Source organism: Triticum aestivum, chromosome 4D (genome assembly GCF_018294505.1).
Source record: "Triticum aestivum cultivar Chinese Spring chromosome 4D, IWGSC CS RefSeq v2.1, whole genome shotgun sequence".
Classification (NCBI taxonomy): domain Eukaryota; kingdom Viridiplantae; phylum Streptophyta; class Magnoliopsida; order Poales; family Poaceae; genus Triticum; species Triticum aestivum.
In genome coordinates, this window is record NC_057805.1 from 331,579,989 (window position 1) to 331,603,297 (window position 23,309).

Consider the following 23,309-nt stretch of genomic DNA (forward strand, 5'->3'; position numbering starts at 1 on the left):
CCGGCTTCAGCACCAACACTGCAAGACCCTCGCGAGGCGGACGACGCCAAGACCCCTGAAGGAGTGGCCTCCTCGGGAGGGCTCCTGAGGGGCGGAGAGTTCTATGCAGCTACCTCATGTGGCTCAGCTGACGGGAGCCATGACAACCAAGGCCAGGCGGTCGCCAGGCGAGTGCAGAGCGCAGGTTTCCTCTTCGGTGGAAGGAAGGCAAGCCACAGGCGCGGAGTCCCGAGGAATCAGCCAAAGGTTTCCATTATGGTGCAACAAGACCAAGGCCGCCAGGACGGCAGGGCAAGAGGTCATCACCGAGCCCACCGCAGCGTCACGGCCAGAGGCTTTCCGCAGGCGCAGACTACTTTTGTCAGGACTGTACTACTTGTCCCCTTTCAAATCCCGCCGTTGTGGAATCCCTTCCTGCTCATATTTGGGAAGAGGACCAAGGCCACTATATATAGGACTTAGCTACCACCATAGTAGGGGAGAGATCCATTCCGACCAGAGCATCACACCAGCTCAAGAACACCTCACCTCCTGAGGCTTGTTCATCCTTGTACTAGTTCATCCATAGCCCCTCAAGGCAATCCACCACACCACACTGGATTAGGGTATTACACCACAACGGTGGCCCGAACCAGTACAAATCTCTGTGTCTTTGTGTCTCTGTGAGCTCAACGTGCTAGGCTAGGGAGGACCGCGAGTAGGCAGGCTGGGCAGGTTGAGATCTCCGCATGCACCCCAGAGTTTGAACCTCTCAGGGGTTGCCGGATCCCGAAATCCGACATTTGGCACGCCAGGTAGGGGTGTGTCAGATCCTCTCTTCCATCGTTCGATCCGTCTCTGCTCTGACATCTCCATGGCCGACGCGCGCAGCGCTCGCGCTGAGCGTCGGGCTGCGGTCCCCGCCCGCGTCGCTCAGACGGCTCCGGCGGATGATGGTTGTGCTCGCCGCGCTCCTTCTCTGATGGCCAACGCCGCCGCGGGCCCTGCAGGCCATGAGTAGCAAGCTTCATCGCTGCACCCGTTGGTGCGCCGTGACGGGCGCACCGCTACTCCGTCACTGACCCTAGCAGCTTTGTCCTCCCACGCGCACCGTGGCCAGGTGGATGCGCAGGCCGCTCTGCTCACGGCGCGGGAGATTCTTCTCTACCGTCTGGTGGGTGATCTCTATGAGGAGTGGCTTGAGCGGATCGCCGAGCTCATCAGCGTCGCACACGGGGGCTCCGATGGGCCGGCTCGCTCGCTGCCTCAGCAAGCACCTGCAGCGGGCGACGTCGCGCACGGGGCTCCTCCGCCTCCAGCCCAGGCGCCATCATCAAGCCAAGGCGTATGGCTCCACGGCGCGACCCGCAGCGCCCGGCGCCGGCTCGGGACGACGTGAGCTGCCAGATGGTGCAACGTCCCCAAGGAGAAGCGCGCGTGCTTCCAGCGCCCCAGCACCAGGCTCGCGAGCCGCCACAGGAGGTGGCGGGGCGCGTGCACCAGGACCACGTTCTACCCCCTCGACGACCTCCGGTGGCCACGGCAGGGTGCCGCACGTTCACTGCGGAGCTCCGCGATGTCATCTGGCCGAGCAAGTTCAAGCCTGGCCTGCCTCCACGCTACGACGGCACTGCAGACCCCGCCGAGTTCCTACAGCTCTACGAGCTGAGCATCAAGGCGGCCAACGACGATGACAAGATCATGGCAAACTAGTTCCCGATGGCCCTCAAGGATGGCACGCATTCTTGGCTCCTGAACCTGACCGAGGGGTCGGTTTCTTCGTGGGAGGAGATGCGTAGTCGTTTCATCGCCAACTTCTAGGGCACCCGCGACCGTCCGCCGGCCGCGGGCGACCTGCGCCGCGTCAAGCAGCAACCTGGAGAGACCCTGCATAAGTATATCCAGCGCTTCAACAACGTCCGCCTCAAGATTCCCAAGGTGTCTGACGAGGCCATCATCTCCGCGTTCACCGATGGCGTCCGCGATGTCAAGATGGAGGAGCACGCCATCCACGAGGACCTCTGCACCGCTCTGGAGATGTTCAACATGGAGAACAAGTGTGCGAGGGCTGAGGAGGGACACCTCTCCCTCCTCGAGCTCCCTGATGCTGATCCAGAAGACAAGAAGACCAAGACCAAGGACACGAAGCGCAAGGGGCCAGCCGTGCTTGCGGCCGAGCCAGCGACCAAGCGCGGCTGCGACCACCCCGAGTCTTCCAAGGGCAAGCGGCCGTTCTGCGCCTTCCACGACGTCTACAGCCACAATACTAGCGACTGCCAGGAGCTCAGGGCTCTCCGCGACGGGCGCCTCGGTCGACGCCCCGAGCGCAACTATCGAGGCTACAGTCGCGGAGGTGGCCAAGGTGGAGGACGCTGGGATGGACGCGACCGACGTCAGGAGTGGTGCGACCAGCCTCGAGAGGTCCACTGGCAGGACCAGCCTCGTGAGGGTAACTGGAGGGAGCAGTCTCGTGAGGACCGCCCTCAGTGCAATGCAGCTTTGCCTCCTCTGCCTCCACCACCGAGAAGGTCTCCAACAACATCGCAGAATTCGAGGGCTTACTCGCCGGACTCAGGGCCGCGGCCGCACTAGGGGTAAAGCCTCACCATCAAGGGCGACTCTCAGCTTCTCGTCAACTTCTCCAACAAGGAGTACACGCCTAAGGACGAACACATGGAGACATACCTAGAGGAGGTGCGCAAAATGGAGAAGCGGTTCATGGGCGTGGAGCTGCAGCATGTGCCGCGCGGGACGAACAAGGAAGCAGACGACATCGCCAAAAGAGCCTCTCGCCAGCTCCCTCAGGAGCCAGGGGTGTTCGAGGAGCGGATCTTCAAGCCATCTGTGGTCCCGCACGTTACGACTCCAGCACCACCTCAAGAGGACTTGCCACAAGAACCCGAGACAGGCACTCCAGCCCGCGGTCACCCCTCAGGAGCCCGCTTGCTGCTCGCGCTCGAGCCTCAGGAGGGGTGCTGGACAGAAGAGTTCAAGGCATACTTGCTTCAAGGGACCCTGCCAGAGAAGGAAGAGGACGCTGAGCGCGTGGTCCGTCAGGCCACCACGTACTATATCAATGATGGTGAGTTATATCGCAGGAGGCCCAATGACGTTTCGTTGCGGTGCATCTCCAGGGAACAGGGGCTCGAGCTGCTGGCGGACATCCATGGTGGGGACTGCGGGCATCACTCCTCGTCCCGCACCCAGGTGGGCAAAGTGTTCCGCAGCGGCTTCTACTGGCCCACCGCGCTCAACGACGCTACCAAGCTGGTGCGCTCTTGTGAAGCATGCCAGTTCCACGCCAAGCAGATCCATCGGCCCACGCAGGGCCTCTAGACGACCCCGCTCACGTGGCCATTTGCGGTCTGGGGGGCTGGACATCTTGGGGCCATTCCCTCGGGCACCAGGGGGCTACTGATACCTCTACGTCGCCATCGACAAGTTCACCAAGTGGGCGGAGGTAGAAGCCGTGCGCACCATCCCAGCAGGATCAGCCGTCAAGTTCATCAAGGGAATCATGGGCCGATTTGGGGTCCCCAATCGCATCATCACCGACAATGGCTCGCAGTTCACCAGCAATCTTTTCAAAACATACTGTGCTAACCTTGGAACGCAGATCTACTACGCCTCAGTAGCACACCCACGGAGCAATGGACAGGCTGAGAGGGTCAATGCAGAAGTCCCGAGGGGCCTCAAGACCCGCACCTTCAAGAAGAAGCTCGAGGCCTGCGGCAGGGGCTGGCTCGACGAGCTGCAGTCCGTGTTGTGGTCCATCCGCACCACCGAGACCAAGCCAACAGGAGAAACGCCGTTCTTCCTCGTCTACAGAGCAGAAGCGGTTCTCCCTCACGAGGTCAAGCATCGCTCCACGCGGGTCCTGGCGTTCGACAAAACGCAGCAGGACGCCACGAGGAGGATGGATCTCGTGCTGGGGGAGGAACGCCGCCGTCAAGCGTCGCTCCGGCCAGCGAGGTACCAGCAGGCGCTGCGGCGGTACCACTGCCGCAGCGTCCGCTCCAGGACGTTAGAGGTGGGTGATCTCGTCCTGAGGCAGGTGCTCTCCAGGGAGGGGCTGCATAAGCTCTCTCCCATGTGGGAGGGCCCGTTTAGGGTTGCCAGTGTCTCTAGGCCTGGCGCCGCGCGCCTGGAGACACAGGACGGGGTCCCCATCCAGAACGCTTGGAACATCCAGCACCCCCGGAAGTTCTACCCCTGAAGAAAGGCTGCGGCCTATGAAGCAAGGCTCCGGCCTGTGAAGGTCTCCGCTCGTGACACTCTCACGTAATAATGAGTGGGGCTGTACACGCCCCGGAGTATCCTGAGAGTCGCCCTGGGGCCTCATGGGGGCTCCCTCCCACGTCCTAGTGACAGCACTTAGCTCCGCGCTGGTGAGAATACTAAATTAGGTGCCGGACGCGGCTGTTCATTTGCTTTCTAAAGTTGCTTGCAGTTTTCTTAGTAGTCTTTAAATGGATTTGGTATTCTCGAACGCTGGTTCCCTGAGTTGTGTTTTCTCCTAAGCTGTTTTTGTCTAAGGACGTGAGAGAGGTAGCAGTCGCCTGCCACTTCTCCTCGCGCTTCTCGCGCGTGGGGCTAGGTAGGTGTGTGCGCCCAGGGCCTGCCTTTGCGCACGCACCACACCGAACCGCGTTATTTCGGCTTCATCCTCGCGAGGAGCCCTCGATCGAGTCCGCTGGCGCTAGCACCCCTCATGTCTGTGCCCCGCGGGCAGCGCGATGCGGTGCATCTGGTCCAAACCACCCTATGGCAGGGGGCTCGCGTAAGAGGGAATAGGTCGCTCAACAAATTTTCTTTTCCTTCAAGGTATAGCTCTGCCCTGCCGCGGCTCCTGAGGGCACAAGGCGTATCTCCGAAAGGCACAGGGAGTACGCCCTGGGGACCCTGTCAAATACCTAAGGTCAGGTCCTCATGAGGCGAAGGACGACTGCACATACCAAGCTAAGCCTTCCTACCTTAACCCACTCAAATCGCAAACACTACAACACAGCATCAAGACAACAATTATAACATAAAAGGCATAGCAGCAACGGTTCATTACACGCCCTCCTAGGGTACATTCTTCTTTTTTGGATTGCAGGAAAAAGGAAAAGCTAAACAAAGAGGGCCTGAAGGCGTGCAAGCTTGGCACCAGCGCCGCATCCTCAAGCAGCGCCTCAAGGTAGCCCGGCGCTCCACCAGTTCTTCCAGAGGAGATCTGGGGCCACCAGCCTTGAGTCCAAGTTTGCTGGCCCCCAGCTTAAGCCGGGCTGCTCTCCAGCTTCACTGGAGTGTTGCGGCGGGACAAACCACCGGCGTCCTCGACACGAGCACGATGACGCGGAGGCCGGTCGTAGCCACCGTTGCTCGAGCTCTCGTTCGAGGAAGAGCTGCCGTCACGGGAGGAGGAGTGCGCGTCAAGGCCAAGCTCGCCATCCCCACCATCGTCGTCGCTGCTGTCCTCCGGGAAGCACCCCACGCGGTAGTCGTCCCCCTGAACACCCTCACATAGAGGGTCACCAGGCCGTCGTACTTGAAGTGGAGGGTGCACCTTCCCCCCAGGCCACGCGCGCGAGCGAAGGTCTGCCAACCGCGGGCCAGCACCACGCTGCCAGAGGCAGAGATCTCGGTGCTAACCCACGAGGCTCTGCTGCAGCACCCGTCAGCCTGCAGCCAGAGGCCGGCAAGCCCTAAGGAAGGAAGCTCGCCGGAGAAGAAGCGTGGGAGCCGGAGCGAGGTGCCAGCCGGACTCTCCGACCACACCACGAACTCAGGGAGCACCTCCAGCAAGGAAAAGCGCGGCCGAGGCGGGCGTACGACCACGGCGCGCCTCCCTTCATCATGGGGGCTGCTCTGGAGCCGGTGGCCCCCGCCACGGGAGGAGGTGCCATCGCGGACGCCTGGAGAAACGCTGCCTTTGGGGGGCGTGCACCCGCGCCCCCTGGGTGCTGCCGGAGGGACCGCAGGGTGCTTGCGGGGACGGCCGCGGCCCCTCTTGGGAGGGGGAGAGGTTGGCCCCTCCTTGGGGGCCTCCCCCTTCTCGGCCGCTGAGAACCTCTTCGGCGACGCCATGGGAGCAAGACAGAGAGGAAAGAAGTAGGCGGAGTAAGATGAAGGAAAGATGGACAGGGGGCTCCGCCCCTCCCTCACATTTATAGCCAAGGGAGGCCAACCGCCGGCCTCCACGACCTCGCGCCATCATGACCCTCTGCATGCAGCATCGACCAGTCAAGTCGAGCAGTTGCCAAGGCAGCATGGGGAAACGGAGTCGCCCACGTCCAATCAATCGCCACGCGTCATCAAGGCTGCAGGCGGTTAGGGCCCGCAGCGCTCCGCTCTTGCCCTTTGGCTTCGCCTGGAAGCAAAGTCCAAGCGCGCCTTGGGCCCCGGGGCTACTGTCGGCGTCCTGGACTTGGGGGTATCCGGTCCTGCCTGCCTGCGGCCCACCGCGTGACTCCGTCGACGGCCTGGTACGGCCCGGCTTCAGCACCAACACTGCAAGACCCTCGCGAGGGGCCAAGCCTCGCGACGCGGACGACGCCAAGACCCCCGAAGGAGTGGCCTCCTCAGGAGGGCTCCTGAGGGGCGGAGAGTCCTATGCAGCTACCTCATGAGGCTCAGCTGACGGGAGCCATGACGACCAAGGCCAGGCGGGCGCCAGGCAGGTGCAGAGCGCAGGTTTCCTCTTCGGTGCAAGGGAGGCAAGCCACAGGCGCGGAGGCCCGAGGAATCAGCCAAAGGTTTCCATTTTGGTGCAACAAGACCAAGACCGCCAGGACGGCAGGGCGGAGGTCATCATCGAGCCCACCGCAGCGTCACGGCCAAAGGCTTTCCGCAGGCGAAGACTACTTTCGTCAGGATAGACTATACTACTTGTCCCCTTTCAAATCCTGCCGTTGTGGAATCCCTTCCCGCTCATATTTGGGAAGAGTACCAAGGCCACTATATATAGGACTTAGCTACCACCATAGTAGGGGAGTGATCCATTCCGACCAGAGCGTCACAACAGCTCAAGAACACCTCGCCTCCTGAGGCTTGTTCATCCTTGTACTAGTTCATCCATAGCCCCTCGAGGCAATCCACCACACCACACTGGATTAGGGTATTACACCACAACGGTGGCCCGAACCAGTATAAATCTTTGTGTCTTTGTGTCTCTGTGAGCTCGACGCGCTAGGCTACGGAGGATCGCGAGTAGGCAGGCTGGGCAGGTTGAGATCTCCGCACGCACCCCAGAGTTCGAACCTCTCAAGGGTTGCCGGATCCCGAAATCTGACACCTTCATTTTCCACCAAAGCTTATTGAAGTGCTTGATAAAATCAGAAGAAGATGCTTGTGGACCAAGAAAACCGAACAAGGCGATAAATGTAACTCTCTAGCTGCCCGGGATATGGTGTGTAAACCATAAAGCAAAGGTGGCCTAGGAGTCCTCAACCTACGTGTTCAAAATGAAGCTTTGCTCCTCAAGTTTTTACACAAATTCTACAACATGATGGACATCCCCTGGGTCCAACTAACTTGGGACTCGTACTATACAAAGAAGATACCTCATGATACTGACCCAGTTGGCTCATTTTGGTGGCGCGATATCCTCAAACTCTCTCCCAAGTTTAGGGGAGTCTCACGCATCAACATTGTCTGTGGCACCACTGCCTTATTTTGGAAAGATCTCTGGGCTGATCAGATTCTGCAAGACTCACACCCACGTGCTTTCTCTCACTCTTTCAACGAAGACGTCTCGGTCAAGGATTTCTTGGGGATCACGTCTCTGCATGAAGCATTTCACCTTCCGTTGTCGCCCCAAGCGCATGATGAGATCAGACACATGCAGACCGTTGTTGCTGCGCTTCAACCTTCAACGGCAACTTCGGATGTGTGGCACTACATGTGGGGCAAAACGAGCTTCAAGTCCACGGATTACTACCTTTTTTCTTCAAAGATCTACATTCTCACCAAGTCTTCGGCTGGATTTGGAAATCAAAATGCACGATGAAGCTAAGGTGTTTGCTTGGCTGTTGTTCCACGACCAACTTACGCGCAATATGCTTAAAAGAAGACATTATAACATCGGGGATGATCACAACTGCTTGCTCTGTGACCAAAGCATCGAGGAAACTGTTGAGCACATGATTTTCACCTGCTCCTTCAGCAAACAATGTTGGGTTAAACTTGACATCCTCTGGGAACCCTTCCTTGGCCGGCTACAAGCTATTCAAGACTAGAAGAATAACCACCCGTCGCCCCTGTTCCTGGAAAAATTCATTGTGGTGGCTTGGAGCATCTGGAAGGAGAGAAACAATCATCACTTCAGGGCTATACCCCCCTCCTTCCAGTCTTGGCTTGGGAGATTTAAGAGAGACTTTGAGCTTCTACAGCACAGGGTTAAAGAGGCACATAAGCCTTTAGTTGTTAATTTTGTAAACTCTCTTTGATAGCACTCTAAACTAGCTTTTTCTTCTCTTGCCACAAAGTGGCTGAGACACACTTCATGTAAATACTCCATTGTACAGTCCCCCCCCCACTATTTATTAATATATTAACACAGTAGGAGCCTTTCCTACTGTTCTTGGTCAAGAAGAAATTTGATCTCTGCCATTAGCCCCAGCTCGAAATCAACACGACGCTGCCAGATGCTGACATCCCTCAGCATCTCTCGCCTGAGATCGACTTGCGCATTCGCCTTGTGCTTCGCCAGGTGCAGCTCCTTCGAACTTGTCTCCAATCGATGCGACGCTTCCTCGATCCGATTTTTCCTTGCTGCCCACCACCTAAAACGCAGCCCTGGAATGTCCTCCGGCACCACCGATCTGTGATTCCAGAGCAATGGATCCCCTCTGAAACACATGTGGGTTTCGCTAAAAGGCGGCAGTGCTGCGGGCCATAGCGAGAGGGCAGACCGCAGGATCCTGGGATCAAAGGGATTATCCATGGCGGGATCTGGTGGGCGAGGCGGGGAGGCGAGCGTAGGCGCTGGGAGAGCCCTACAAGACTAAGATAAAGATGGTACTACTCCACTCCGTCCATATTTAAATACTCCCTCCGTTTCTTTTTAGTCTGCATATAAGATTTGGTCAAAGTCAAACTTTGTAAAGTTTGACTAATTTTATATAAAAAATATTAACATCTCCAATACTAAAATTATATGTTATGAAAATTAATTTCATCATGCATCTAATATTATTGATTTCATACTGTGGATGTTGGTATCTTTTCCTACAAAGCTAGTCAAATTATACAAAGTTTGACATTGACCAAATCTTATATGCAAACAAAAAAGAAACGGAGGGAGTAGTACAAAGGCCATCAACAGTAACCCAGGCAAAAATTAATCATCCTTCCTGCGTCCTGGTTTATTGGCCCCCTTTTTATTATGTGCCAAATTTTGACCAAAAATTAACTAACAAAATTCAAGCACTACAGCCAAAGTTTCTGCTTTTGCACTCCACAAACCAAACAAGCAATCAAATCATCCTAAAGGCAAATCTTGGCACATTATTTTTATAGTACAAAGGATTTGTACAAGGGGAAACTTATTTTTGTTGAAAAGTTTCTATAATCAAGGTTCACAAAGTTTCCATGGGCATGAACAAAGTTCAAGACTAGCTCCCACTTTAACAATGCTCCCTTTCTCACTTTCGCTTTTCTTTTTTAAAAGTTCTAGGTTACCCTCTATTTTTTTGTTTTTATAAAAAAATTAAAAGCACACAACAGAAAAAAAGACTCTCTAAAACTTTCGGGTCATCTCGCTGGCAGCGCTTTCTTTAAAGCCATTAAGCTAGGCATATAGTGCTCAAGTAATGGATCCACCCGGATCCCAAGGTATATCAAAGCCAATTTTAATTAACAATGATTTGTGATTTATCAGTGAGCACAAAGTAACATATATCATGCACAAACAAAGTCTAACTCTCTTCCTATGCATCGGCATGTCATAAAAGAACAATTCAGGCACACGAAGTAAAGGCCAATGCATAGTATAAACAGTTTATTGGAATTTTATCGTACTGGAAACATAGAGAGGCGGATATGTAGTTCCTCTCTCATAATAATTGCACGTAGGAGCAGCAAGCACATGCATATTATATTTATCAAAATCATCATGTGCAAGTAGAACGCAACCCATCAATATAGTCCTTAATAAGCGCAAACTTCTCTGATATAGTGTAGTTGAGAGAATTCAAAAAGATAATAGGACTATCATGCGTGGGTGAAATAGCAACAATTTCATTCTTAACATAAGGAACTATAGCAAGTTCATCTCCATAAGCATAATTCATAATGGCATCATGGCCACAAGCATAGCAAGCATCAAGTTCATCAAAAAGGGATATTTCAAACGAATCCAAGGGATCATAGCAATCATCCTTCGGTAAGCACGAAGGGAAATTAAACAATGTATGAGTTGAAGAGTTACTCTCATTAGAAGGGCACGGGTAGCTAATCTGCTCTTCCTCCTTTTGTTCTTCGCTCTCCTCGTCATCTTTTGCATCTAATGAGCTCACAGTGTCATCTATTTCTTCTTCCAAAGATTCCTGCAAAATATTAATCTCTTCTTGGACAGCGGAGACTTTCTCAATAAAATGCACCAATATCGGAATTATATTCATAATTATCATAGCAATATTTAAGTTAAGCATAATTTTCAGGTTTGTAAACATCATCATCATAATTTTCACACTTTTCAAACAAAGATTCAATTTCATAATCACCCTTAAAAGCAACGAATTCTTCTATTCGTTCCACATCACAGTAATCATATATACCATTAGCATAAGAAGCCAAGGTCTTATTATCATTAAATTTACATGAAAAGGGAAGGCGTGGAGCCTTAATCCTAGCACTACTGGTCGTTGGATATCGTCTACAATGCACCAGATTTTGCCACATGTACAATCTAGAAGACTCCATGGTTGAACTTAAGCATAATGCACAAACCTCAAAACACAAGCACTTCTCCTTTGTTCTAGAATCTTCCGTATCATAATTGCCCAAATTTGTTTCTACATGAATTGCCATTATTTGTTTTTACTTTATGCTTTACAACACACAATTCCATGAATCTTAAAATAGATTAGCTTTTTTATAAAACTAATTAATTTTGAATGAGATGAACTATAAGAATTAAACGAACATCTACATCATGCATATATGACTCAAAGCTTACATGCTATAATGTGGTATTTATTTATAATTTGGTTGCCAAATCTCATGCGTGCAATGCACGTGTACCTTACTAGTCTAAATGGTGTTTGTGTGTGTGTTGTGCGTGTTAAACACATTGTACGTAGTATCATACATGGTTTAGATTCTAAACATCTAGCTAGAGCATACATGTACTATGATTTGAATTCAACATAAAATGGATACATATATTTGAATTTGAGATCGTATGTAATTGTAGTTCATATTTATATAGGAATTTACTACTCCTATATTCATGTCATGTGTTGTGAAGATAATATTTAGATGGTTGTATAACCTACCCGAGTACAATCCCATTCAAACAGGGAAAATGTACTCAAATTTAGTCCATATGCTAGACAACACGAATTGTTTTTTTATTGTTGAGGGAAGTGCAAATAAAATGTACTCAAATTTAGTCCATATGCTAGACAACACGAATTGTTTTTTTATTGTTGAGGGAAGTGCAAATTGATTTGGTACTGTACATGTTATGTTTGTTGTCCCGATTTTTGTAGTTTTTTTGTTGTTGTACTTGAATGCACTTCTGGTAATATAGTAAAACAGGACATGGCTCTCTCTAGTGATGAGGTGCGAATTGTCTTTTTTACACGTTAAGCTTGTTCTCCCAAAATTTCAAGCCGCGCCTTGTTATGCCGAAATTTCAAGCTAGCATCTCTGTCTATCGTGCTGCGAAACTCCCGCCTCTTCAACCCGCGCCTTGTTACCCCGAAATATTTAAGATATATCTTTGTCTAGTTGTGCTTCAAAAACTCCCTCCATCTCAACCCGCGCCTTGCTATCCCAAAATTACAATGCGCGCGAAAACTCCCACCTCCTGCGGAATCCCGACACGCGAAATGCCCGTGATACCCCTGAACCGAAAGAACTGCCTAGCTCAAATCAGTGGGGGTCCTTTTGTAACTTACCCCGCATTTCGGACAAGCGCGTCCCTAAGCCATGGTTCCCCCTCCCATCCCATCCGCCGACCCATTCATACACCGAGGCCGCGAAAACCCGCGAAGCCCCACACCCTCTTCCGTCCGCCACCCAGACGAAGCCTCTCCCGCGACGACGTCGTCCACAACAACACCTCGGCATCCCTCATCCACTGCACCGGATGAGGATCCGTCATCGATCTCGTCATGCCGCCGGTTCAGCCACCCCGTCCTCCACCTCCAAGGAGTTGCCCCAACGTTCCCCTTGTCTTTCGCGCCACCTCCATTCCCACACCGCCATCTTCACCTGCACCACCGGAAGAGCAGCATCATCACCGATTCCTTGGATGAAACTGAGGCCTAATCGGCGCCACAAAAGAGGTTATACAGTAATCGCCGCATTTTGTTCTTGATTCGATCTCACGTGCTTCCGGTGCTCGGTCCCGAGCCGACATGGCGTGGCTCCATCCACGGCGGCGTCGCCGGTCACTTCCTCCACGGCGTCGCTCCCTCGGCGGCGACGTCCACATCAGGAGGAGCTGCTGCTGCTTTGGCTCTCGCTCGTGCTGCTGCTCTGCTCTTCCTCTCGGTCCCCTGCCTAGTCCGCTCTTGCTCTTGCTCGCGCTGCAGCTCTCGTTGTTGCTCTTGCTTGCGCTGCTGCTCTCACTCTTGCTCTTGCTTGCGCTGCTGCTCTACTCTTGCACGCGCTCCTGCTGCACGAGCAGTAGATCCTGCTCTCCCTCGAGCCCCTGCAGCTGCTACTCAAGATGCTGCTACACAACCAGCTGCCCCGGCTCTCGCACGCGCTGCTGCTCTGGGCGCTACTGCTGCTACTGCTTTTCTGCTACTAGTGCATTCAGTTTTGACAGTAAAATTCAGTTTCGACAGCAAAATTTAGTTTCGGCAGTTAAATTAGTTTGAACAGTTAAATTTAGTTTCGATAGTTAAGTTCAGAGATGAGCAGCTGATGTATTTTACATCTAGCACTTTGTGGTTATGTATTTTACATCATATATTGGATATGCTATTAGAATTCCACTCAGGTTAACGTTGTCTCTCTTGTCCTGCTTCAGCCTCGCCGTCGTACAACTCACTGGAGCTGCTCCAACGATGAAACCCTCCATCACAGCGGAGCAGTACCCCGGGCTCCATCTCCAAACGCCTAAGATCTTCTTCCCCTCCTCTGACAGCCAAATCAGCCGGAGCATCCTACCGACCAACCCAATCACGCTGAGATCAACATGGCTTCGCCAAAGAGGTTGTACACTTGTTGCATCGTTTTTTACTCTACATGTTATATATATTGTCCACTGAGCACACGTAGTAACGTGAAATATGATTAGTTTCTCCTACTATATGACAAGCAGTGAGGTACCAGGCAACTTAGCCATCCGTCATGGACTCTCTTGAACGCCTTCATTATTTATCTCTGCGCGTTTGAGCTGTGCATTTGTATATGGGCCTGGGAGTTGAGCTAGTAGGGCAGTGGGGCCTGGGTCCAAAGTAGTAGAAGTAGCACAAAAACATTTTTTGAGTGTAGGCTTCTCCCTACTCAAACCTGCCTACTAGAATCGCCAGTTCTTGAAAGGAAAAGTGAAGGTAAAACATAGGAATTAGAAAGTTTCTTATGGTACTACTATTCATGCATTTGGTTCAAAGGAATGGAGCAAAGGAAAACTATAGAATTTGTTCCTTTAGTGTCTCCTTGAAAGAAAAACCGTAGGAATTTTAATATCCACTTGTCCTCCTTTTCAAATTCCTATTCATGAAGTACAAGACTAAGAGATAGTAGCATAATAGAATTATAACCGTACATTTTCTTGTGGTTTGACTTAATCTCGCCATGCTTCTTTGCATCCTGTGATCTTCCAATTCTTGTGAACCAAACACCCAGATTGGCAGAAATCCATGTGTTTTTAAATTCTCTATTTTGCACTTGCATTCCTATCCTATTCCCGTGTATTTCCTATCCCTGCATTGTTAGAATCCTCAAATTCAAACAAGCCCTTACACAATTACTTCTATTACAGATATGTGTCAAAGAAAACCTTGTGTGGTTTGTCCCGCTCCTGCTGCACTGTGTTCCACCCCAGCTCAGCTGCTCCAATGACGGAAGGGCTCACCACAGCAGCAATCCGCCCTCCAGACTGTCTTTCGCCGCCTCAGATCTTCTTCCCCACCGCCGGCAGCCATGACAACTGCATTACCATCATCAACCGAGTAGATGACCTCGAGGACTACACGGGTCCGCAAGAGAGGTCGCACTCTTTCATGTCTGCTTACGTTATGCATCGCTTAATATTACATGCTACTTTATCGTCCTGTTCACCGATTAGACTCTGAGTCAGTTCCAAACTAATGCTCAAACTTGAGTTTTTAAATGGTTGTGGGGTACATATCGGGGCCACAATCAATAGTATGTATCTACTATCTGGTTAATCTCTGGTGTCTACTATGAGTTTCATGTTGGGTGGGAAACAAACAGTAAAGTAGCCATTATCTGTATTTTTAACTGAAGCCATTATCTGCCTGCTATCATTAGTTTTGGGTCTATCCACAGGCTCCTGCCATCACTCTGGATTTCTGCATGCACTCCTTACATAATCTCAGTATGTTTTATTCCTATGCATGCCAGTTATTGTACACAATGGAACTGAACATGTAGAGCAAAAGATACAAGCCTTGCGTGGCAATAAAATTTCATGCAGACATCACTCCATGGTGGGCGCAAAGGCAGACCCCCCCTCCACCCATTTCGGATTGTAATCAAGAGGAAGATAACTGTTCTGAGGGGGATTCAGAAGGAGAAGACCACTCCTATTTACCCCCTGAGGTCTTTGCTCTAACTTGGCATGCTGATGTTGGTAATATCATGCATATGGTGCCTTGCATTGCTTACTTTATACATCAAATATGGCATCTGCTTAGTTTAGACATGCTTTGTGTGAATGCCATCTGTTTAGTTTCTTTATCGTATATGTGAATCATGCAATGCCATCTTGTTTAGCCAGGCATCATATATGTGAATTTTGCAATGCCACCCTGGTTAGACAGTCATCTTATATGTGAATTATATCATGTCATCAATTTTTTATTACTTACGTATTAAATTTTTCAATAATTTTAGTACATTCAATTACTCTTTCTTTGCATCAGCCATTCGACACGGTCATGGAAAAATCTAGAGTGGAAACAAGGTCTTTAGAGAAGAAAATGCTATCTGACGAAGCGCATGTCTTGCTGGTTACAGATAGCTCCTCACAAGAGGATTCAGAGACAGATGACCAGCTATCCCCCCCCCCCAGGTGCATGCTCTAACTTGGCAGGGTTATATTTCTTATCGTGCATATGGTGTCTTGCATTGGCATGTCATTTGCTTAGTTTAGACATGCTTTGTGTGAATGCCACCTCTTTAGTGTCTAGTTACCATGTATGTGAATTTTGCAATGCCATCTTGTTGCAAGGCATTATATATGTGAATTATGCAATGTTATCTTGTTGCAAGGCATTATGTATGTGAATTATGAAATGCCATGTTGTTTAGCCAAGCATCATATATGTGAATTATATCATGTCGTCCTTTTTTATTACTCATTGCATTTGTCGACAAAGTTTGTATATTCAACTGCTCTTCCTGTGCATCAGCATTTTTGAAGTGATGATGGAAGTATCTGGAGTGAAAACAAGGTCTTCAGAGCAGACAATGCTACCTGCTGAAGCAGATATCTTGCTGGTTACAGATAGTTCCTCAGAGGAGGATTCAGAGGCAGATGACCAGTCCTATTATCCCCCTGAGGTGTATGCTCAAACTTGGCAGGGTTATATTACTCATATCATGCATATGTTGTCTTACAATGCTTAGTTTTTACATCATATACACAATATTTAATGCCATCTCCTTAGTTGACACATCATATGTGCGATTGCCCTCTGCTCACTTGCTTAGTATATAAATCATATATTTGAATTATATCATGCCATGATGTTTACATAGACAGCATGTATCTGAATTATAGCATGCCAACCCATTTTCTAAAGACATAATATAGTTATATCATCTCATCCTGTTTATATAGTTATCATATTTTGAATTATGTCATTCTATCCGTGAAGTATATCATGCCATCATGTTTCCATCGACGACATGTTTGTGAATTATGGCATGCCAACCACTTTAATAGACACATCGTATAGTTATATCATGTCATCTTGTTTACATAGTCATCATATTTTGAAGTATGTCATTCTATCCTGTTTAGTTAGCCATCATACATGTGAAATTGTGTCATGCTATCCTGTTTAATTAGCCATCATATATGTCAAATTATGTCATGTTATTCTGTTTGGTTAGACAACATAAATGTGAATTATTTCATGCCCTGTTTTCTTACCTACTATCCACTGCACGTGTCTATCTTACAATGTCTATACATTCAATTACTTTTCTTTTTTATAAGCCATTTGAATTGAAGGGGGTGATGGTAGTATCTATGGGAGTAAAAACACAGTCTTCACAAAAGATCGTGCTACCTGTCGATGCAGATAGAACCACGGTTGTACTTGCCCAAGAACCAGCCCCACCACACATAACCCAGACTCACGCAGATTGTACCCCTACATAGTTGGACAGAGAACCAGCTACACCCCTTCTAACCCCAACCCCAGCAGATAGTAACCCAGTTCCACTTGACACAGCACCATCTCCATGACAGAGCACCCAAACACGAGCGTTAGTAAGGCAACCGCGATGCCCAAAGCACGAGGACCACCACTCCGAACCCCAAGTCAATGCTTAAAGCAGAAGAAGAATTCTTCTCAGGTCAAGCTCTGTAGCTATGGTTCATACTCCTTTGCTGTTGCATCACTGTATTTACTCATACCAACTAATTTAAAATTTGAAGGATGCAATTGAAATTCCAATGGCGCAACAGGTATGTTTTAAAACCTGTTTCTTTAACGTGTTTGCTGTTGTAACTTGCTCTATGTTGATTTCAGTTTCAATTGAAAACAGTTATGTTCTCATGCCATGCACATTACAAGTGTTGTTATTGCTGTGTAGTTTCCCACACTTATATTCTGTCTATGCTGCTTTGTCTTAAATACATATGATTTGAACTGTCTCTATCTTGAATTGGCAACATAAACTAGAATGATATAGACCATACAATGACCATACTACATAGATATATGTTTGTTTCATGCTGTTATCCTGTCCACCTTACTACTGAACTGGTTTACCAAAATGAGTTTCATATACAACATGGTAAACCTGTGATGTGTCTGTTTGTTTCTCTTTTAGAATGCGGATAAAATATTGGAGAAGAGTACCCCGTTATGCAATGATAAAGGAAGTATTGTAGATAAGGTTCAAGATAGTGAGACATCCCTATTGGTCTCCAAGAAAGCTGATAAAAACTATATTGAAGACACTGAGACAACCCCAAAGTCCTGTCTTGATCTAGTGTTCAAGTTACTGGCCACTACTGTTGGCACCAGCTCTTCGAACTCACTGCCTGAATCAGTTCAGCTTCTTGAGTCTCAAATTCAAGTTGAAAGACATCAATCAGATGTTTTGCGACAGGAAGCCGAAGGACTGAGGAAGTCCCTGCAGAATTTAGATGCGTACTTTCTGGTGCAACAGCAAGCGCTGGAGGATTTAAGCGCCAAACAAGACAAAGTTAATAAGCTTGCTAAGCGTCTTGCCAGCATTATGGGTACCCGGGATATTGTTTCTTGAACTCTTCTGAAGTGGTTTCAATTCTGGACTAGTTTTGCTGCGGCGTTTATTTGCACTAGTTGCCAACTTTGACAACCAGTGTATGCGATATGCTGCTTTGTTCCCTATATTTGCACTGGTGGCGAACTTTGATGCCCAGTGGATGTAATATGTGTAATATCTGTGATAGCCTAGCGTAAGTTGCTTGATTATTTATTTCCTTGTTGTCTTGTTTATTTGTGTGCTTGTAGTCAGTGTAGTTGTTTTTCCGTGGTTTGCTAGTGGCCGCAATAGCCTATTTTTTAAACTAGGCCACAATAACCATGGGCTACATATTTATTGTAGTGACCATGGGCCTCCTATGGGTCATAGAAACAATGGTGCTTCTACGGGCCATAGAAACAATGGGCCTTCTACAGGGCGTAGCATCAATGGGCCTTCTACGAGTCGTATGATCGATTGGCCACATGGGACGATAGCGGACCGCATTATGGGCCATAAACGGGCTAGAGTTGGAATCGTCCGTTCATGGGCCGACCATAACGGGCCGTCATTAATCGGCCATATTTGATGACGCTATGAAAACAGCCCAATAGATTAACGGGCCACAAACGGGCCGACTGTAACCACAGGCTGAATTTGGCCCACAAGCAGAAAAGGCCAGTAACGGTCCGTAAGTAACCGAATGCTGGAAATGAGCCCAAGAATGAATGGGCCATGAGAAGAACGAAAGGTAACACGGGCTGGAAACGGCCCAATGGAACAATGGGCCGTTAATGGGTATAAAGCGATACACTGTTCATTACGGGCCGGTTTCACCATGGGCCGTTAATGGGCCAAGAGTTACAAAGGGACTCTTATGGGCCGAAAGACGTCATGGGCCATAAATGGGCCAGAAATTACAATGGGCTGGAATCATATCGGTCGGCCCAGATGATGCTACTAGGCCTAATTCGGATAGGTCATGATGGGTCGTGACTTAGCGGGCTGTAAATGGGCTATATGCGAACAGGCCGTTAACAGGCTTTCCGTGGGCCGACCCGCTACCTTTTGACCAAGTCAAATGGGCCGGCCTTTTCATCGGAATGGGCCTCTGTTGGGCCATGCCACGTGTCGACGTATCATAGGCGCCTTCGGTCCAATGAGTGGATGACATCTGTCCCAATGGTGAGCCGACACGTGGTTCCTCTGGCCATTGAGAATTTTACACGTGGAAAATCCCCATTGGTCCAGGCTGTTAACAGGTTATCGGATCCAAACCGGAACCCGATAGCTTAACAGCGACCCGTTATGGTGGATGCCACGTGTCGGTCGCCCTTGACGAAAGCACTTCTATGACGGGCGATTTATCGTCATGGAAGTGGACACTTCTGTGATGATAATTTTGGTAATGTCATGGAACACTTCTACGATAGCATAGGTATGACTATCTTGATTCTGTCATAAAATCATCATGGATGTACATGCATGACAGAAAACATGACCTATTGTGAAAAACACGTATCATCACGGAAGTTTATTTTTTTGTAGTGGATGGGGCGCTTCGGCGGCATCCTCATACACTTGCGGCTTTGAGGACTGAGAGCGGCGTCGAGGATGCAAGCGAAGAGGGAGGATTGTGTGTGTGGTGAGGATGGGGGTGCGGCCACTCGGGAGCACCATTAATGGAGTAGTGGGAGTAGTGGGAGAGAGGCGGGCGGCGGTCACACCACTGGCTCACCTCCCGGTGAGCCTGCACACCGGACTGCTGGCATGCCTACCGTCGTTTCACACAGCTACTCGCACGCCTCCCGATGACACTGCGTAGCGAGCACGCCTCCGTCAATTCACACACCTGCACGCATGCCTCCCGGTCTGCCTATGCGGCGGACTGCTTGCAGGCGTCCCGTCAACTCATGACTACTCGCACGGCAGACGGGTCGCGTGGCGGCACATATATTGTTTTTCTATTTGGATGATTAATGATGTCGCTTTATTGCTTAACCAAAGCATGGCACGTATCGATTGTTGGTTTAATGCTCACGGTTCGAATAAATGATCTGTTTGGATACTGGTTCCCAATTATTAATAATCTCTCGTTTGTAATTAGATAAAGATTACATCAAAACTGGTCTCAAATTTGACAAAAGCAAAAAGTACAATGCCACTTTGTATTGGTGTCCATATGATAACACGATAAGTTTCATGAACTTCAAATAAGTTTTGGACGTACTAGAATTTAAAAATCAAGATTCTCAATGTTTGAAATTTGTTGCGCGGGGAGTAAACATGCACCCAGTGAGACACATGTGTTTTTGCAATCCATTTAGGTGCACTGTCACGTGTGCATGTAGCTCAAATTTGATTTTTGCACATTATACCCGTAGAAAATCAATCAATTAATCTACTAAAACGCCTTAATGATCTCTGTTTTTTTTTGAAATTAAAACATCCCTCCTTTGGTAACATATGTTCACCGCGGGATAATTAATTTAACATGCATCATAGTTGTGGTGGATTCGCGGTGTGTGTGTGGGTGTGTGCGTCTGGGGGGTGGCAGGTGGCTCGCAGTACACTACGAGTTGTGAGCCACCGTGTGGGTTGGCCGTTTTGTTAGGCAAGTGCCACATCAGAGTCATGAATTCGTTATTTAAAACATTACACAACCCTTTCATACATACATGTTTTGTCCACACGCAACCGATGGTTGTCCTACACGACACTCGATACTCGTGTGTGACGCTTTCTGTGGGCCCGCGAGGTCACCGTCCATCACTTTGACGAACAGCCGGCAGTGAGGTTAATTTGACCAGCAAGGTAGAATCTTTTTTGTTTGTGTTATGGTGGTATATAGTACGCGTTGAAGAGGTGGGAGGGGACTAGCATATATACTATACGTACACGTCTGTGAACAAGTACACCTCACTCAGTGTTGGGACTTTTCGGTTTTCGAGGCATGTGCCACATCAAAATTGTGAAATTGGCTATTCAAACATCACACAACACCTCTTTGGGCCACATGCATGCAGGCGGTGGTTATCCTAGCTATGATACTAACGTGTGACGCTTCCATCTGTGGGCCCACGAGGCCATCGTCGATGCATGCATCACTTTGACCTACATTGGGAGAGGTTAATTAATTTCACCATCGATGAGGATTCTATATGTGCAATTATTTACTGTGTAGTACATTTCATCGATCCAGTTTTAAACATACCGATAGGAATGCATATATTTGCTTGTTGTTAAGCCTGTTATAGCTACCATATGCCTCTTTTAAAGTTTTTTGATTGTTTGGTTGTTTGTAGTTAGCATATGTCTAGTTTCAAATGCTATCTTTGGTTGTTCGTAGTATGCCTTGTTTATTCCAGTTATTCACAACATGATGTTTTATATGTGCAAGTATGAACTCTGCAGTTCAATTTCATCAGTACTAGTTTCAACAATACCACTATGAATGACTACATTTGGTTGCTGCATCTTGTAGTTAACGCGCCTTTCCATTTTTATTTAATAATAACCAGTGCACTTAGGCCGGCACAATACCAGTCTGAATGACTATGTTTGCTTGTTGTTAAATGTTAGACCTGTTGCAGTTAACACACATTTCCACTTGTTTTGCTTTACTAGCGTGCTTAAACCTGCACACTGCAGCTATCTTTTGGAGATTATTTTGTCTGCCATGGATAATTTTGGTTGATGTTTAGCCTGTTGTGCTTAACATGCCTCTTGATGTACCTACACAGGACAATTTTAGGAATGACTGTTGTTTTCCATCGAGGTTAGTCTCATCCCATGGCTTATATATGCTCATTGTTCAGGATATCAGTAGCTGGTACCATGTAGGCCAGGGGCTGATAAGGGACTAATCGGTGAATCGGACTTTTAACTGAATATATCTGCGACCCATTTATCGTTAGGTTAACTAGGGCCATATGCAATATATCTGAGGCTACATAGCAACATGCACTGTACTTAATGTCTAAATACGCAATCCTAGGCTACATAGAAACAAGGAAGAGTGTTACCTTAATGTTCTGATGATGTCTAGATATACGTAGAAGAGCAGCAGCAGTAACAACAACAACAACAACAACAACAACACAGCCCTGTTTGGATACTCAACTTAGCTAGAGGTTAGAGTTAGTTTCTAGCTCATGACTAACCATGAACTAACTCCATCCAAAGAGGTGTTTGGATGAGTGGGTTAGATTGACAATAAATGCACTAGGAGAACTAGCTCCAATTAGCACCTCTTGGGTTGGATAGTTTTTAGGGTGGGTTAGATGTAACTAGCTCAAACTAGCCCTCATGTTTGGATATACTTTAGGGCTATTTGAGCCCGAACTAGCTCAAACTAACTCTAACCCATGGATACAACAGAAGTTAATCAGCCGATAATTTGTAAGAATGCAGTAAACTCTGTCCGGCCCATAATATAAGATGTTAATTCATCTAATATGTGAGTATATTGGATGTTATAAGATATTATAAAAGAGTGTTGTACTGCATCATTGTGCAATTGCTGTTTAGCTTCTAATATTAACTTGGTGCTTTTAGGTACATATGTCATTGGTAAAGATCCACGCCTCGACCCTTTCTGCGTATGGGGAAATGAGATATCGATGAACCAGCATCAAGTGAGGAAGCTGATAAAGATTGGTAAAATGGGTCAAAAGATGGCAATTAAACTATTTGTTTACACTTTATCCAATACAACAGCGAATTGCAGGATGGTAAGTAAGAACTCTACAGCCTTCTTTTTACTGCCCATAATGAGTTCTTTTAGATGAAAATGTATGAATCTTTTTCCTTTGCAGTGGTTCCCAAAGCATTTTACTCAAGATTACCTCTCAAACTACATGATTGGTGGGCATGCAAAGGTTAAAGTATTTCTACCAGAACACGGTGATTATCTAGATGTTTTCATGAAGAACGTGAAGGATGGGCGGTCGGCCAACACAAGGGGTTGGACTAGACTCGTGTGTGCCTTCTGCATGGAGGAGGGCACAATATGGGCATTCCGCTTCACCTTGTTCAGCAACCAGAATGTATTTTGCCTCTTTCTTTACCGTTTTTAATAGTACAAGTATACAACTGTGGTTCATCATTCTTTATTTTGTTCTTATGTAATTCTTGAACATATGTACCTATGAATCGAATAATGCATTGGTTGTTTGAACCTAATGGATATGAATAAAGCTATAGCATACATTCAAAATCAAATTTGGTACAATTTGAAATAGCAGCAATTAAATTACGGTGAAATTACGCTCTCCAGGTCGTTACGGCACACACGGTTGGTAAAACATAAACGTTTGCGATATACACCATAATCTGACACGGTTCACAGAGAGGAAACGTGTGTAAGCATGCACACAGTTGCCGTTTGCAAAGCGTGTGCGATGTCAGACAATATCACAAACTGTGCGGGCAAACTAAACGTTTGTGACAGTTGCCTTATCGTACACGATTCGCAACCATGAACTGTTTCTGATGAAGTATGCATCGTAAACGTT